The sequence below is a fragment of the Pseudochaenichthys georgianus genome, chromosome 13, assembly GCF_902827115.2.
Source record: "Pseudochaenichthys georgianus chromosome 13, fPseGeo1.2, whole genome shotgun sequence".
Lineage (NCBI taxonomy): Eukaryota > Metazoa > Chordata > Actinopteri > Perciformes > Channichthyidae > Pseudochaenichthys > Pseudochaenichthys georgianus.
This window is the reverse complement of record NC_047515.1, coordinates 9,587,633-9,603,636: the sequence shown is the minus strand read 5'-3', so window position 1 is coordinate 9,603,636 and position 16,004 is coordinate 9,587,633. Positions and strand designations below refer to the sequence as shown.

The window sequence follows — 16,004 nt, the reverse complement described above, 5'->3', positions numbered from 1 at the left end:
ATAAACTTTGACAACAAATGTCACTTTGACTCAAAACTTTAAGAACAAATTGACAAAGACTGGAAGGCAACATGAATCGCTTATTCGAACAATATTTTCTTTCTCTGTATCTGACCTGCTTCCTTTATAAATCCCCTTTATGCAAACTCTTGGGGTACTTGAAGTAATCCGTCCCACTTCCTGTCATCGTCCATGTCATTTCCTCTTCCTTCTCATCTTTATTTACTTTCTGTTTACCAGTCCCCAATAAAGCACAGCCACTGTGAGCTGAAAACATGGCTTCCTGCCATTCGTTACTTGCCAGTCCATTTTTACGCCAGTCCACCAAGCCCCGGAAACCGATGTTTTTGTTCAGTCTCCTGTTTTAAGATGACATCCGTTTACTGCTTTCGAGCCTAAAGACTCTGCCCTTACCACAAATGAGCTGTTGAGAACTTGATTATAATGGCAGTGTAGAGGCAACTCGTAGTAGAAAGTATCTCAACAATCAGTGACATTGTGTATAACATATATCCTCTGGCTGGAAGAGAACTCTCTGCTCCATAGCTTCTCTTGGATAAATGAAGCTTAGCGCAAGTTCAGACAGGAAGACCTATCACTCCGTATTGCACGTCATGGCAATACTCGCTCCCTTCACCAGATGACAGAGAGCGCCACTCCTTAGCCAACCTATCACTTCCCTCCATTCACAAGCCTAATTATCGCACCTGTTAATCCCTCTATATATGCTCTCCCCTTTTCTATCAGCTGTCTTCCAGGTGTCAACGTGCAGCCCTCCTCCACCCCTTCGCCTCCTGCTTCCAACTCAGGGCCAAGCTCAACCTCCTCTCTTCGAACCGGACCTAACCACTTATCACCATCACCAGTGTCTAGACCCGGGGGGGTTCATCGGAAACGGTTCTTTCCCTTCCCGATTGATATCCTACAAAACCTGGGCCTAATCGCCAAACACCATTTCGTTCTCTTGTTATAAACTGTCATTATGTTTCATTTATATAATGTGACGGATAATAAACATGTATTCCATACATTACGTCTCTCCTGATTGAACTGTAATATTCCAATATTCCGAGGGAAGTGCAATAGGTCGCCATTGTCAGTATGTGCGTCTGTGTATTGTGTTAGTTCCAACGGTGTATGACTGATGATATGTGTATATCTCTTAATGTCCACGATGTTTGTATATGTACATGTATGCGGAACTGCAGGACGGAGTCCAGAACAAATGTCCTTACGGGGACAATAAAGTATATCGTATCGTAATATTCCATTCCTTACACACTTAATGTATATATAATATCCTGCTTTATGTTTGTTTACTGTACAATTACATTTCAACATGTATATTCTCTACTTTTTTAATGCTATTTTATTTCAATAGAGAACCGCAGTGACGCGTCCTAAAACCCGGAAGTAAGTTAGCATTTTTAGCACGTCCGGTTCCTTCGATAAAAAGCAATGCAATTTCTCCATAGGGTTTTGGAAAATAGCTCCAGATAAGGCCTGTGTTTGACACAAATTGAAGAGACGGATCACGTTTTGTTCTACGACATTAAATCCATCAGCAGTGACCCCGCTGGTGATTTTTGAAGAGTTTACGTGTTTGAAAAACGATGGTTGTTACCAAGTGGCTGAATAGGACTACAGCAGTTGTTGAGGCCAGTTTACGTCATTACACCGAACACGTAAACACTCCCGCTAAGTTTGTTTGCCCTGTTCTGCTTGAAAGCAAGTCCCTGCCTCCTGCAGACTGTTCAAACAAACACTTCAACTCGTACCATTTACAATCTGTATGTTTGAATATGGATCTGAAGTCGCAGTGACGTTGAGGCAGCGACCCTGCTGTAGTTCCTTTATAGCATAACGTTAGCATTTTGCTTCTTGCGACTAGATTTATGCTTTGAAAATTATAAAAGTAGGATAGACATGTGGAGATTATCCGGCTGAACAAAACGTGATCCGTCTCTTAAATGTGTCTCAACCACAGACCTTATTTCAAGTTATTTTCCAAAATCCTATGGAGAAATTGCATTGCGTTTTTGACGAAGGAACCGGAAGGAGTTTCCATCCGGGTTTTAGGACGCGTCACTGCGGTTCTCTATTTGAGATGTTTACATTTTGAATTGTTTATTTCTAGTCTTTTATTTTCTCTAATGTATAATCCCTTGTCTTTTTATGCTGCTGCAATGCAAACATTCCCCAAATTGGGATCAATAAAGTACTTCTTATCTTCTCTCAGAGTGTGTGAGAGAGTTAGAATCGATTTTTGCAGTATATCTCTGCAATGCAACAAATACCTCTAGTCATCGAAATGGTACTGTTAATGTTGCATTATTAATTGCAAACACCTCGATAATGATTGAAATCTCTGGGAGTGTCTTCCCTGGTCTGCTTTAACCGCGAGACAGCTCAATAAAGAGAGATCTGACTCAAGTCCTGCCAGGAAGCCCTCCATGTAGATCTGAAGGGCAGAAGGCCACAGGATGTGCTAGGAGGCTACCATTCCAGCGAAAGGGTGGCCTTTGTTGAATACAACAAAGGAGAAGGAGAGAGGAAAACACATGGATGGCTACTTATTTATGAATGATCCTGTTCAGAAACACATGCAAGGATGGTACACATCTGCACGGCTTAGTGGAAGAGGAAGACTAAAGCATGGCTGCAAAGAATGTACGACGGCTGTTTTTAAGTTCAAGACATTTCTGACAGTGATTGAGAGGTCAATCATTTGAGAAATGTATCTGCCAAAAACTTCTTAAGCCTTGCATTTGGAATTATACACACATGCTTTCATGGTAGTCATCTGATGGATTGGAGAATGGCAACATCACACAGGTGTTTTAATATATGATAAACGTACAGCTCAGTCAATAAAGGCAGGCCATCCTGGATCACTGCTCCATTTGTTCGTTTAGCTAAAATACTGGCTGGTAGATGTTCCTATCCTGTGCATAGGTTGTGTGAGGACACAGTATCATTTATCCTGTTGGATCCTGAGTGGAGACAGCCAGCCGCGGGATGCCTGGCTCAGAGAAGAAACATGCCAGGAATTTAAGAAGATGGTTCAGCAGCGGCTCCAGATGTAGGCTTAGCAGGAGGCTGCATAACTTATAGAAAAGGAAGTATAGGGAGCTGAAAAGAGGCAGCATCGGTATGACTTCTGGTATGAGTGGAGAAGGAATTGAAAGAAATTGAGTCTCGAAGAGGAGGGCAAACTGTAAGTGAGTTGCGGCAGAGGAGGAGAGAGCAGGAGAGAGGAAATAGTAAAAAAGGCCTTTGAGACTAGAGGAGGGGAAGAGGAAGGAAAGGAAAGAGAAAAGGAGGGGCAACACAATCTGAGGCAAATATGAAAAGACTATTTGGGAAAATGTTTTTGAAAGCTTATAGCTGCAGGTTTTTCGGGGAGATTGCAGGGGGGACATCCCTTCAATATTTGCAACACATGCATTTATCCCCCCCAATAAAACCATGACAGCAGCCTAGCGCTAGTATAGCAGGGGGCTATATGCAACCTAAACAGTAGTGGCTGTCCGTCAAGACAACATTCATGTTAAAGCTCCACATTGAGAGCTGCTGCTGCTACAGGTGCAGTGCAGCAGGAGGACATGGGTAAACAAGGCAAAAGCTGCTTGAATTCAGACACAACATGGCTGAGAATAAGAATAAAACAAAGCGGTAGAGTTTCATTGAATTACAATGGAGAAGTTGGGCGATTTCTGAAATGATCATAAGAGGGAAGAGCTGTGCATGTATGCAGTCTTCAAAGTCTGCAGCATCAGCATGATTTATGGCAATCATTTTCTGCCAAGCAGCAAATACCATTGATATCAGTTGTTTTACGGTTAATGTTGCATCATACATTGTAAACCCCCCTTTATAATGATTGAAGTCTTTATAAATGGCTATAAATGGTCTGCTTTCTTCAAACTGGGATTGCTCGTTATGTTGTGATATGTGTATTTTTTAGTATGTGTCTACAGTCGGTTGCCAATAGTTATTAAGGAGGACACATTTCAGGTTCATATTTGTATTTCGTGCCTCTATTGCAGGGGTGTCAAACTCAATTTCATCGCGGGCCACATCAGCATTATGGTTGCACTCAAAGGGCCGGTTGTAACTTTAAGACTATATGAAAATACATATATAAATATTTGATATATATAAAATAATGTATTATATTACATCATTGCCTCTGCATTGGATTATCATCGGATAGGGTAATAACTTCATAATTAACTACGTCTTTTCAGTGCGTATATGTCCCAAAATGATTTAAAAAGAAAAGCCAAATTCTGGAGAAAAAATAAATAGAAGTGACATTTTGAAATAAAAATCTAATTCTATGAAAAAATGCATATTTTGAAGAAAAAAAGGCAAATTTCTGAGAAAAAAGTCATATTTGAGATGCATTGTGGGACATGTAGTTTATGAGCAACGTGCTTCTGTAGCATGTAACCGTATAATAAACAAGCTTTTGTGGGGCGACATAAAATGAAGTAGCGGGCCGAATGTGGCCCCCGGGCCTTGAGTTTGACACCCCTGCTCTATTGTGATATGTTTACTTGCTTTAATGTTCGAGAAGTGCTTTTGCATTGAGAGCTGTTCCACCTAAGCCAATAGAAGCATAAGTGTTACATAATGATGTCACTATGTTCCTGAAGTAAACAAAATGTTCAACTCAAGACGTTTTAGGCAGGGCAGGGGGGGGGGGGGGGGGGGGGGGGGGGGTGTGTTGGAGAGAAACTCCCTACAGAGAGCTTTTCGGATGCAAGCCTTTGCACAGATACAATAGCTGTGGAAAGGGAGATCTCTAAAAAGCCTAATAGTATCTTCTTTGTGGTGAAAGTTACACACATTAAAACTGATGACACTGAAGATCTATTGGACGTTACGGCCGGAGATTTGACATTTGCTGAGACGCCGTGGTAACACACCCTCTGCCAACACTTTTGTATGTCTGTCGTATGTTTATTCTTGTATTATACTATAAATAACAGTGCACTTTACTGCTTCTTTTGCACATATGGTTAGATGCTAACTGCATTGTGTTGTCTCAGTACTTTTACTTTTTGCAATGACAATAAAGTTGAATCAAATGTAATCTAATCTGAAATTAAAATATACCTACATTTTAATATTTAGTATTAAATAGACTGTTTTATAACTTTGTCTTTAGCCGTGACCTGCCATTTTCTTTCAGTATATGAGTCAGCCAATGGAATAAGCTCAATAATTAATTCAATCGTATGGACAATATAAGACAAGGGTACCGTAATCAATTCTACAATAAATATGCAATCATTACATCTATCACTTGAAAAGTGGACAACGCTGAGAACTTCTCATAAAAGGTCAATATCAGCCCTTAATTATAGAAACCCAATTCATCAGCTAAACTTGTTCCCAACTGTGAATCATGTATCATGCAAGGTACTTGAGTTCTCTGGTGCATTTGGCCCTGTGGGAATATTGTAATGCACTTCATTTCATAGACAGAGGATAACGGGTGAGGGATGTGAAAGACAGGAAGAAGGAGGGGGAACAGTGCGTCTATGACTTCCTCCAGCTCTTTAAGCTCTCAACAAGAGCATTCATTTCCCCTGCAGCACTCCAGCAGAGACAATACCACTGAGCGGTGTTTGGCAATGGAAGATGGAGGAAGACTACCCACATGTGTTTCTGAACACGTTTAATTATATACAGTAGGATACGTTCCATGGGCTTAGCAGCAGCTATCCACTCAATGCAAATCACTTGAGAACAATTGACTACCGGAAGAAAGAATGTAAAGGTTAACACTACGTTGATGCCAAGTATATCTCGAGAAGAAAGAAAAAAGACTGTGTTGTAAGAGACTACTGTATGCAATGTGAAACAGTGGCAGCCAAAGTGAGATATCAGGAATACATGAAGTCAATCCCTCCACCATGAAGGCCAAACACACAGGGGGAAGATATTGGCATTCTTCTCCCAGCTGTGACCATCAGCTGTCAGCAGGGTCTTGGTTCAGACATGTTCTTGGATAGGAGGGCTAACTTTCTGGCTTAAAAAGGTTTTTTGTCCAATCAACTCCCATTATACAAGTCCATAAGCTACATTGAGACTGGTTAAGCTACATGATACACAATCTTTGTGAAATCAACCTCTGATTGGAATGATGTGTGGGTGGTTCATTTGAACCGTCAAAGTCACTGCTTTTCAGACACTTGTTTGAGGCAATATTTACAATCTCTGAAAATCGTAGTTGAAAGGTTGAGCGCTTTAATGTCGATGGATCAAGTGCGAGCAGTCAAGATGGAGAGATTTCATTCGTTCAATATGATAAAGGTAAATGGATTACCTTTTGTGTTTTCCCTCAACGGCCCTCGTCTTCACGGTCTTCCATGATAACGGCTGTGAACAGAAACAAGTGTAGTTAAAGTACCCCGAGAAAAGATCACATATCAAACCCACAAAATCCATCTCATCATTATACAGAAATGCAGTCACGCCAAGTGATATGCGTGTGGAATCATAATTTAGATGTTCCTAATGACAAACTGAAAGATTAGATAAGAATGGGCTGACGCTAGAAAGGAAGAGACGTTTATGATGATTAACTAAAGAGAAATCGATGACCATCTATCCGTGGATTAAAACGACTTTGAGCTCTTCAGGACCTTTAATAGCTGTCCAGAGCTCCAGCAGCATTCCCTCACCAAACAACACCTACCCATCCAATATCCATCGCTTAACCTGGTCACATGACAGCAGGAAGCTCTAGAAATCTTTGATCCTACCCTTACGATTTGTTGTCTCATGTTCTGAATAGCAAAAACATTTCTTTGTAATATGTTATGCTAACTGACAACAGCTTACTTGTACTGTAGGCATCGTCCCTGGAGTTTTTGTGTGAGACAATGTGTCATTTGGAATATTGGGCTTTATAAACATAATTAATAATAACAACGAGATCGCGGATACAAGCGGCCGAGATGGGTTTCCTCCGCCGGGTGGCTGGTGTCTCCCTTAGGGATAAGGTGAGAAGTTCGGTCATCAGGGAGGGACTCGGAGTTGAGCCGCTTCTCCTTCGCGTCGAAAGGAGCCAGTTGAGGTGGTTCGGGCACCTAGTTAGGATGCCACCTGGGCGCCTCCCTAGGGAGGTGTTCCAGGCACGTCCAGCTGGGAAGAGACCGAGGGGTAGACCTAGGACCAGGTGGAGGGATTATATCTCTTCGCTGGCCTGGGAGCGCCTTGGGACCCCCCAGTCAGAGCTGGTTGATGTGGCCAGGGAAAAGAAAGTTTGGGGCTCTCTGCTGGAACTGCTACCCCCGCGACCCGACCACGGATAAGCGGGAGAAGATGGATGGATGGATGGATAAACATAATTAGATTGATTGATCAGTATGGACTAACAATTCAGTGCATTTACTGCATGGCAACATTTACCCAATCATACACTGACGGTGTCTATGTGCATGTCAAAGTGATTATCAGGATCTTAGCTGACACACAATCACACGGAAGAGCCTTTGGGTTCAGTATCTTCCCAAAGGAGTATGGGGTTGAACCACCGATCCTTGTGTACGACTTCCTAAGTCACAGACGCCCAGTAAGTAGTTGTATACTGTTCCACGAAGCAGAAATAATAACAGTAAACTTATAAAGCAGAGGCCATTATATCAAAGATGTTTGGATGTAGGTTACACATTTCATATATCCAGAATCATAAGAGCAACGGCTATATTTAAAGATGTAATGACAGTCATTTTCTGTTTAACTGTAAACACGCAGTCCTTTAAAACTCTGAGAATAATTGTATCTTTATCATGTCATGGTTCAAATGAAGAGAAACTGAGAGGAGGTCCAAAGCGGCCTGCCTTCCCTGGGCCCCTGTCCCTTTAAAGACAATGACCTGACTAGCAGGGCAGCTTGGCTGGAGATGAGAAAGTAGTTATTTCCAGCACCCATCTCATTTATTTGTGTACGTGTTTTAAGAGACCTAAAGCAGGAGGCTGGATGCCATGCTGATAAAGCAAGAAGGGGACTGTGCACTTTTAACCATGGCCCCTGAGTGAGTCAAAGGGGCAGCATGGGGGGGGGCTCGGACAGGGGATCAGGGCTGTAAGCCAGGCGGATACACTCGGGTGGATAACATGTCTTTAATGCTACTGATGGACTGCCCAACTGGCGCCCCGGCTGGCTGGCACCGTGCCCAGCGTTCTTCCACTGGCTGAGCGGCCGTATAGCTTGGATGACTGTTGTGGGACAGACAGGGAAGGTCAGGGGTGACAGACAGACCGCAGATAGACAGACAGCCACCTCAAACACACAGGGGCCAAAGGCAAAGACAGACTGACGGATGATGGGGAGAATCAGTGAGGGACAAACTGGGAGAAATCTACGGGGCACATTCCTGCACTCAATTCATGCACATTTAAAAACAGATATGAGGTCAATTATGTATCGCAGGGGTAGCCTACATCGTCAAACTAAAGCCAGGTGAGGCTAGATGTTTGACATCTTGTGTCACTTTGTAACTGTAAAGCAGCAATGTTGGTAACATATGGCACATTTGATTAAATGGTTTCCTAAGATTTCCTAATACTTAAGTTAAAGATCCCATAACATGCTTTTCCAGTTATCACCCGCCCCCTTGTGTTATGAAGCCTTTCTGCATGTGAACGGTCTGCAGTCACGAACCCTCAAAGTACACCCTGTAGCGAGTACAACTCTAACACAGAGAAGACCTGTCTGTGCTGCCCCAGAACGCCTCGTTGGACATTTTTATTTTTCCATTATTTTTCTTCCTGGTCACGGTGACACACACACACACACTCACTCAGCCTTAACTTTTCTCAGGCTGTGAGTGTACGTGTGTGCTCAGGCTGAGCTCCGCGGTGTCTCGCTGTCTCACAGACCCCACGCAGCAACCAGGAAGCTACACCAGTGATCCAGCTCACACTGTCCGCTCCTCGAGCCTCAAAGGGCGGAGCAGCGAGCCCTGTCACGTCCCGCCAACACGGCACCCACACCCCACGCAGCATTCTCATCTGTTTGTCATTACTGGTGTCATTTTCTGGTTGCTAACAAACGCCATCACTGATGTTCCGCTGTAACGGTGGTGGACTCATCAGAAGAGAGTGGGCGAGCTGACCAATCAGAGCACAGTGCTCACAGGGAGGGGGGGCAGGAGCGCCAACAAGCCGTGTAGGACAGAGAGTGAATACATACTATACAGAGATGCTGTATGAGAAACCAATGTGAGTTTGGAACATTGAACAATGTAAATCTATTCTAGTGGACCTCAACAATGGAATTGTGATCAGTAGAAATGGCCATGACATGGGTCCTTTAAAGGGCACTATCACGCTTTCTGTGGTTTTCGTGTGTTGTATGTGTTTGTGCATGAACATCAGTCTACAAAGGCTACAATCCCAAAGAAGGAGTCTCATCCTGGGAAAGATAAAGACTTGAAAACATGTCACAGACAGTAGAGGCAAACAATACAATATATATAACATATAATATATGAAACCTAAATATGAGCTTAATACTGTATGTCTTTTTTAAAAGAGAAGTCCTGATTTAGAGTTAAAACATTCCCAAAACATTATTTTCTGGAAAGGCGCATCTATCTAGTTTGTTTTCGCATGTAATCACTGAGGTCAAAAAGCTACACTTAATTGTCCGGTTTTCCATTTGAGATCCTGATAAAACAACGTGTTGGAAGAGACGGGGGATTCTTGACAAAAATGTTTGAGAATCTGAATGGATTCAATCTGATGACACCTACTGCCACTAATACCAGGACACGGTTTTATTTAAAATGATTTACTTATGCCCAACCGATGAGCAGGAAACTTTATTTAAAATCGGATGAATAAATATACTGCGAACAGTTAGCTGTAACAGGATGGGCTGTTTATATTTGAAGCGCTCTTGAGGAAATAAAACTGTGTTTAGATTATCGGACATTTCGACTGCTGCAGGTTATTTAATAAATAAACAGCTGAAACTCTGGGACTTAGATTCTGCGATGTGTTTGGTTCAACATCATTTGAGTGGTCTGGTCAAGCATTTAGCATATTATTATAAACCCTCATCTTGAGCGTCTGCTATGATGACACAGTAGATGTACTATTTGTGTTAAAGTGCCGGGTCTGAACTGAACACGGCAAGGCCGAGAATCTAACACAACAACACTGTACTAACTAAATGATAACTCTAAATCGAGCTGTACTTGAGAATGATATGTCATCGTTTGTACAATGTAGCTGAGAGTTCCAGCCTAATTAATGTCTAACACATTTTTATTTCGCCAAGAACAAAAATGATGTTATAGACACAATGTGTAAAACTTCAATGATATTAAAGTGTCTACAACATATTCTGTATGTCTAACTTTTTAAATATCAGCGAGCAGTAATACGGGTTTTCACTGTCCATATATCTATCTTAAAGGGGCCCTGTCCTGCTCATTGTCAGGATCATATTTGTATGTGTTTGCCTCTACCGTGACATGTTTCCATGCTTTAATGTTCATTTTTATTTTTCTCATACTGCCTGTGCTGCAGCACCTCTTTTCACCCTCTGTCTGAAACCAGAGCCCAGTCTGCTCTGATTGGTTAGCTGACCAGCTCTATTGTGATTGGTCAGCCGCTTCAATATATGTGGGAGAGAAACTCCCTCTGGAGGGAAGTTTGGGATGTTCGCCTTTGCAGACCATTTGCATGCACAATAACCTATAGCACACTACAGGAAAGGGAACCCACCCGTGTGTCTGTACTGAGTCAAAGAAGCATTATAGTACTACTCAGTGCAGTAACAGTTAAGGGACATTTTGGAGAGAGTTGAACTTCTTGAATTTTCTGAAGAAAACCCCCCCCCACAAAAATAGTGTCTACATATTATTCTGGTGGAATATGTTTTTAGAACAATGTGATTACTTTGTTGGAGATTGGTAGATATGTGTATGTTGCTTTCAGCCCATTCATCATCATCTGGTTGTCAAAGTTGTATATTCTGATATTGGTTATTAACTAAAAATGCCGCTTATTACCATCAGGATTGCAAAATTAAGTTCGGCTACAATGTCTTGCACAATTCTTAATAGAAAACATCAATTGACTTGCAGTTTATCTGCCATTAAATACAATTGTTCCGGTTTACACGTGTTCTAACTGGCTGGTAATTACCAGGGCTTTTTGGAATATTGGTGGAAGGCGCTTTTCAAATGTCAACATTTATTAAGCCATCAAGAAAACTATGTAAGAACATTTTAGTGATGTAGTAAGAAGTTGTAAGCTCAACAAAACACTGAGATATAATTGAATTGATTTAGGAAAAATATAAAAATGTTGGAAGGACCTTCACAACTGGTTCCTTTATCCTTAGCAATATTCACTTATGCTAATAAATTACATGTGTTGCCAAAGGAAATACATGGCAGTAATGTGTCCTGACTTGCTAGCACACGATGTACCTTGAGTGCATGGAGAAATGAAAACGTACCCGGATGAAAACACAATTGGTTTTAATCCCATTATGAACATGGGGTAAGGGTGCAGTTCAGCCTCTTGTGGCTAGCATGAGTAGTACAGCAACAACACACATTCATCTCTAAAAACTTGTTTTTAACAAACAAAAAGTTACTTCATGTTTTCTTTTGCCAGCATTTTATTACCCCAAACGTTTGGGATGGGGTGATGAAGGGATACTTTTTCAGTATCTTTTAAGGATCTGAAAAAAATTACTTTTGACAAAACCCTTTTCTTACACCCATTCTTAAGTCAGAACACAGATAAAAAATTGTTTTGAAAAAGTAAAAAAAAAGTTTACCAGATTTTGTATTCACTGGGCTTCCATACCTATTAACCTAAGCCTTACGGAGTCATACTGAAACGTAACCATAGCGGTGTGATGTTTGGAAACAGATTGTTTTGGGGCAATATTGGTTTATAATCATTTTTAAATGCCCATAATAAATGACAGTAGCACAGCCTACTATGTTACTGCAATGCTGACGATGTATTATAAGACTAACATGGACTTAATGGAATAAGTGGGCCAGGACCTATTGTAGTTATTGTAACTGACTCGAGGTCAGGGCGTGTAGAAAGCCACTGGGCCTGTCGCTGGTCGGTTGGGACAACTGAGAAGTGGGTGTGGCCCGACCCAGATGGCCGTCCTATACAGCCCAAGGACTCAATACTTTTCTTTCCCCCCACACAGACCAGATGGAGACCATTACAGTGGCCTGAAAGACCTGAGAGAGAGAGAGAGAGAGAGAGAGAGAGAGAGAGAGAGAGAGAGAGAGAGAGAGAGAGAGAGAGAGAGAGAGAGAGAGAGAGAGAGAGAGTTGGGGTAAGTGGTGGCGGGGGTGTCTCGCCTTTCCAAAATCTCTAATTCCCACAATTGTTGAAATCTTTTCAGGCTGCTTTTTTCCCTTGCTTTTCTGTTACAAAAAGCTCCCTCCCAATAAGCACTGTAAGCACTCCTGATAATTCCTATAAGAGACCAGGCTGTTTCACACAAGACGGAAAGACGGAGAGTAAAAGAGAAATGCAGAGGAGCGAGGAAGAAAAAAGCACATTAAAAATATGCAAATCCAACTGTCTGGGGTGAGGAGCATTAACCAGCGTCAGTAGGATAGCTGCCTCTATTTTTAGTGTTTGCATGAGTGTGTGACTGTCTCTCTCTGCCGAGGTGTGTGATGACTTCCTTAAGCCCGGGCTTTCATGTTCTGGTGAGACAGTCTGAGGCGTCGAGATATGTCGGCAGAAATATTCCTCCTAATTGAGACACTTCACAAATGAAGCTGTCAAGTCGGGCTTCAAACAGAATTCACAAAAGCAGTTGAAAGAGAATTTCTAGGACAGCAGTGGAAAGGAGCTTCTTTTTTTCTCCTCTTTATAAACAAGTGCAGGTCGTTTAATGATTACAGGTTGGTTTCAGGTCAATCATCTGGGATGCCATGGATGTAAAACAAAAGTCCATAGAGAGTCGAGGAGTGTCAAAAATGCCAGTCACTTCTTCAGGTCAAATGAAAGAATTGTAATAATTGACTTAAGGCCAATTTCAAGCCATGTAGGACTTCAGATGACGTAACGCAGCGTCTGGCAGCCATCTTGGCCTTTGTAATGTCACATTTCCATTGCATCGTATGGTAGGGCTGTACTCAGCTCAGATCCTTATTCCGTTTTCCATAATCATTGTGTTGGATAAAATAATGGCCCAAAAGTCATATCTGCCACTGTTGTTCACATTTTGACCAAAGAAGTCTAAACAAAACAACAACTTTGGTATCTTTAATACTGCAGGAAGAATGCTTACAGGACTTTCTTAGGAACTGCTTTTCTTATTCATCGCAGTTGAGCATGCAATGTTTTAAGTTGTACATAAACATTCAGTGAGTTGAATAAAATAGATTGGGCTATTGTGCATTTAGTTTTCCTGCAAGGTGTGGAGAAGTTTGGATAAGTGAAAAGGTGTCCTCCTCATCGGCATTACCTCAAATTGTTGTACTGTATCTTTGACATCCATTGGAATCAGTGAGCAGTGCTACCCTGCTGCAAGCATCACTTCATGATTGAAATGGCTAATGCATTGCAGCAGGGGAACACTGCACACTGATTTCAAAGAAACCCTTTTCCCCTGATAGCCAATAGCTGGAACAGAGACCAGGGCAGGGGCGGAGCTTCCTACAGGCGATATAGGTGGTTGCCTAGAGCGCCTCCCAGAGGGGGGCGCCAAAAATTGGACCCAAAAAAAAACAAAAACATTTTTTTTTTTTTTTTTTTTACTTTTACTTTTTTTACCCCTCTATATCTGCAACCATTATTCTTACATACAAAAACAATATTCTAACATAAGGGGAAATGAGCCAAAAATCTAAAACGGTCGGTCGGTCTAAGAGCCTCGGCTTTAGGTGTTCACAGTCAGAACATGCTTGAGCGCTGTGCATTGATGGGTATCGGTCAAGTGTTTATAAAATTAAGCGTTGAGGAAAGAAAGACTAACGTTAGAGAACTATGAAGAGGCAAAAGCCATCCGGGGCGCAGTATAAAAACAGAAGAAAAGAAGAAGAGAAACGTGCCAAGGTGAAAGGTTTTGTATTTATTTGTTTGTTTATTTAGCATATTATATTTTGATTATTTGATATGTGTAACATATTTTACATTTCTTCTTAATTTTATTTGAAAGCAAATTTGCACATTCTTTTATTGTTTGTTATTGTTGTTGTTATTATTATTATTGTTTGTTAGCTAAGTTGTTTGTTTTAATTCTTTAGTGTGCACTTTACATTTATTATTAGCTCTTGTTCTTGCTTTTAATAAATAAAGGTGCAGTACTGTCACAGCAGGATTTGGAAAAACTTGTCCATGCTTTTATCTTCAGTAGACTGGACTACTGTAATGGTGTCTTTGCAGGTCTCACTAAAAAATCTATTAGAAAGCTGCAGCTAATTCAGAACGCCGCTGCTCGAGTCCTCACTAACACTAAGAAAGTGGATCACATCACTCCTGTTCTGAAGTCTTTACACTGGCTTCCAACAAAATAAGTTACCATAGCTATGCAAATTACATTTCTGACCTCCTGCTAAATTATGAACCATCCAGAACTCTCAAGTCGTCAGGGACTGGTCAGCTTCCTGTCCCCAGAGTCAGAACTAAACCTGGAGAAGCAGCGTTCAGTTATTATGCTCCAAGTATCTGGAACAAACTCCCAGAAACCTGCAGGTCCGCTGCAACTCTGACTACTTTTAAATCCAGCAAGAAGACTTTTCTTTTTGTCGCTGCTTTTAATTGAACTATTCATATCTTAGACTGCACTGTAACTTTTATCCATGTATTTTTTCTTAATGTCTTTCATTTTTTGTTTTTCTTTTAATGTTTCTTTTATTATCTTTTACTGTTTTTAAATGCCTTTATCTGAATGTCTTTCATTTTTGTAAAGCACCTTGAATTGCCTGGTGCTGAAAGGTGCTATATAAATAAACTTGCCTTGCCTTGCCTTGCCTTCCTGTGTGTCAAAGAATAGATTTCAAAATACTGCTGCTGGTTTATAAAGCATTGAATGGTTTAGGCCCAAAATACATGTCTGACCTCCTGCTAAATTATGAACCATCCAGATCTCTCAGGTCTTCAGGGACTGGTCAGCTTTCTGTCCCCAGAGACAGAACTAAACATGGTAAAGCAGCGTTTAGTTATTATGCTCCAATTATCTGTAACAAACTCCCAGAAACCTGCAGGTCCGCTGCAACTCTGACTACTTTTAAATCCAGGCTGAAGACTTTTCTTTTTGTCGCTGCTTTTAATTGATTCACATCTTAAACTGCACTGTAACCTTTATCTTTTAATGTTTCTTTTATTATCTTTTCTTTTTAATGATTGATTTTAAATGCCATTTTCTTAATGTCTTTCGTTTTTTGTAAAGCACTTTGAATTGCCTTGTGTTGAAAGGTGCTATATAAATAAACTTGCCTTGCCTTGCCTTACTTTACTGTATAACTGTTAAGATGTTTTGATTTTTTTGGGGGGGGGGGGGCGCAGTGGTGAAGCTCGCCTAGGGCACCAAATGTGCTAGGTCCGCCCCTGGACCAGGGGGTATACTACGAAGCAGGATTTTCGCTTAGCCGCCTAAATTCAGGGAAAACTCCGGCTTTCCGGTCCTACGAAGCTGGTTCTCTTTTTAGCAGGCTAGATCTCCATGGTAACTTATGCTTAGCGGCTAGCCTGGTCGGGACCAGGTTAGGTTGCAGGCTAAGAGCTCAACTCAGTGAAAGCACCGCCTGCTGACCAATCAGAGCTCAGTGTGCGGAGTTTAAAGCGATCAAGTCATATTACAGGAGAAAGGAAATACAGAAAAACTGCCGTCGCAGGAAAGACGGCCGGCAAAAATCACCGACTGTGTGAACGTGAACATGAATAGAATATCACCTCCATCTTCAGAGCAATCTGACTATTATAACATTAGCGTTAAGAAAGCTTACTTAAATATCGGCCACAACATAAGTAACCGGA

General features: G+C 41.5%; 1 long non-coding RNA gene across 3 annotated transcripts in view; it reads right to left on the bottom strand.

Moving 5' to 3' along the window:
- LOC117457691 (uncharacterized) overlaps positions 1 to 16,004 on the bottom strand; it is a 120,095-nt gene that overhangs the window by 29,913 nt on the left and 74,178 nt on the right. For all 3 annotated transcript variants that reach the window (XR_004553351.1, XR_004553352.1, XR_004553350.1), the window contains one exon: positions 6,341 to 6,393. This is a non-coding gene — a long non-coding RNA (uncharacterized lncRNA). The remainder of the gene's footprint in view (positions 1 to 6,340; positions 6,394 to 16,004) is intronic.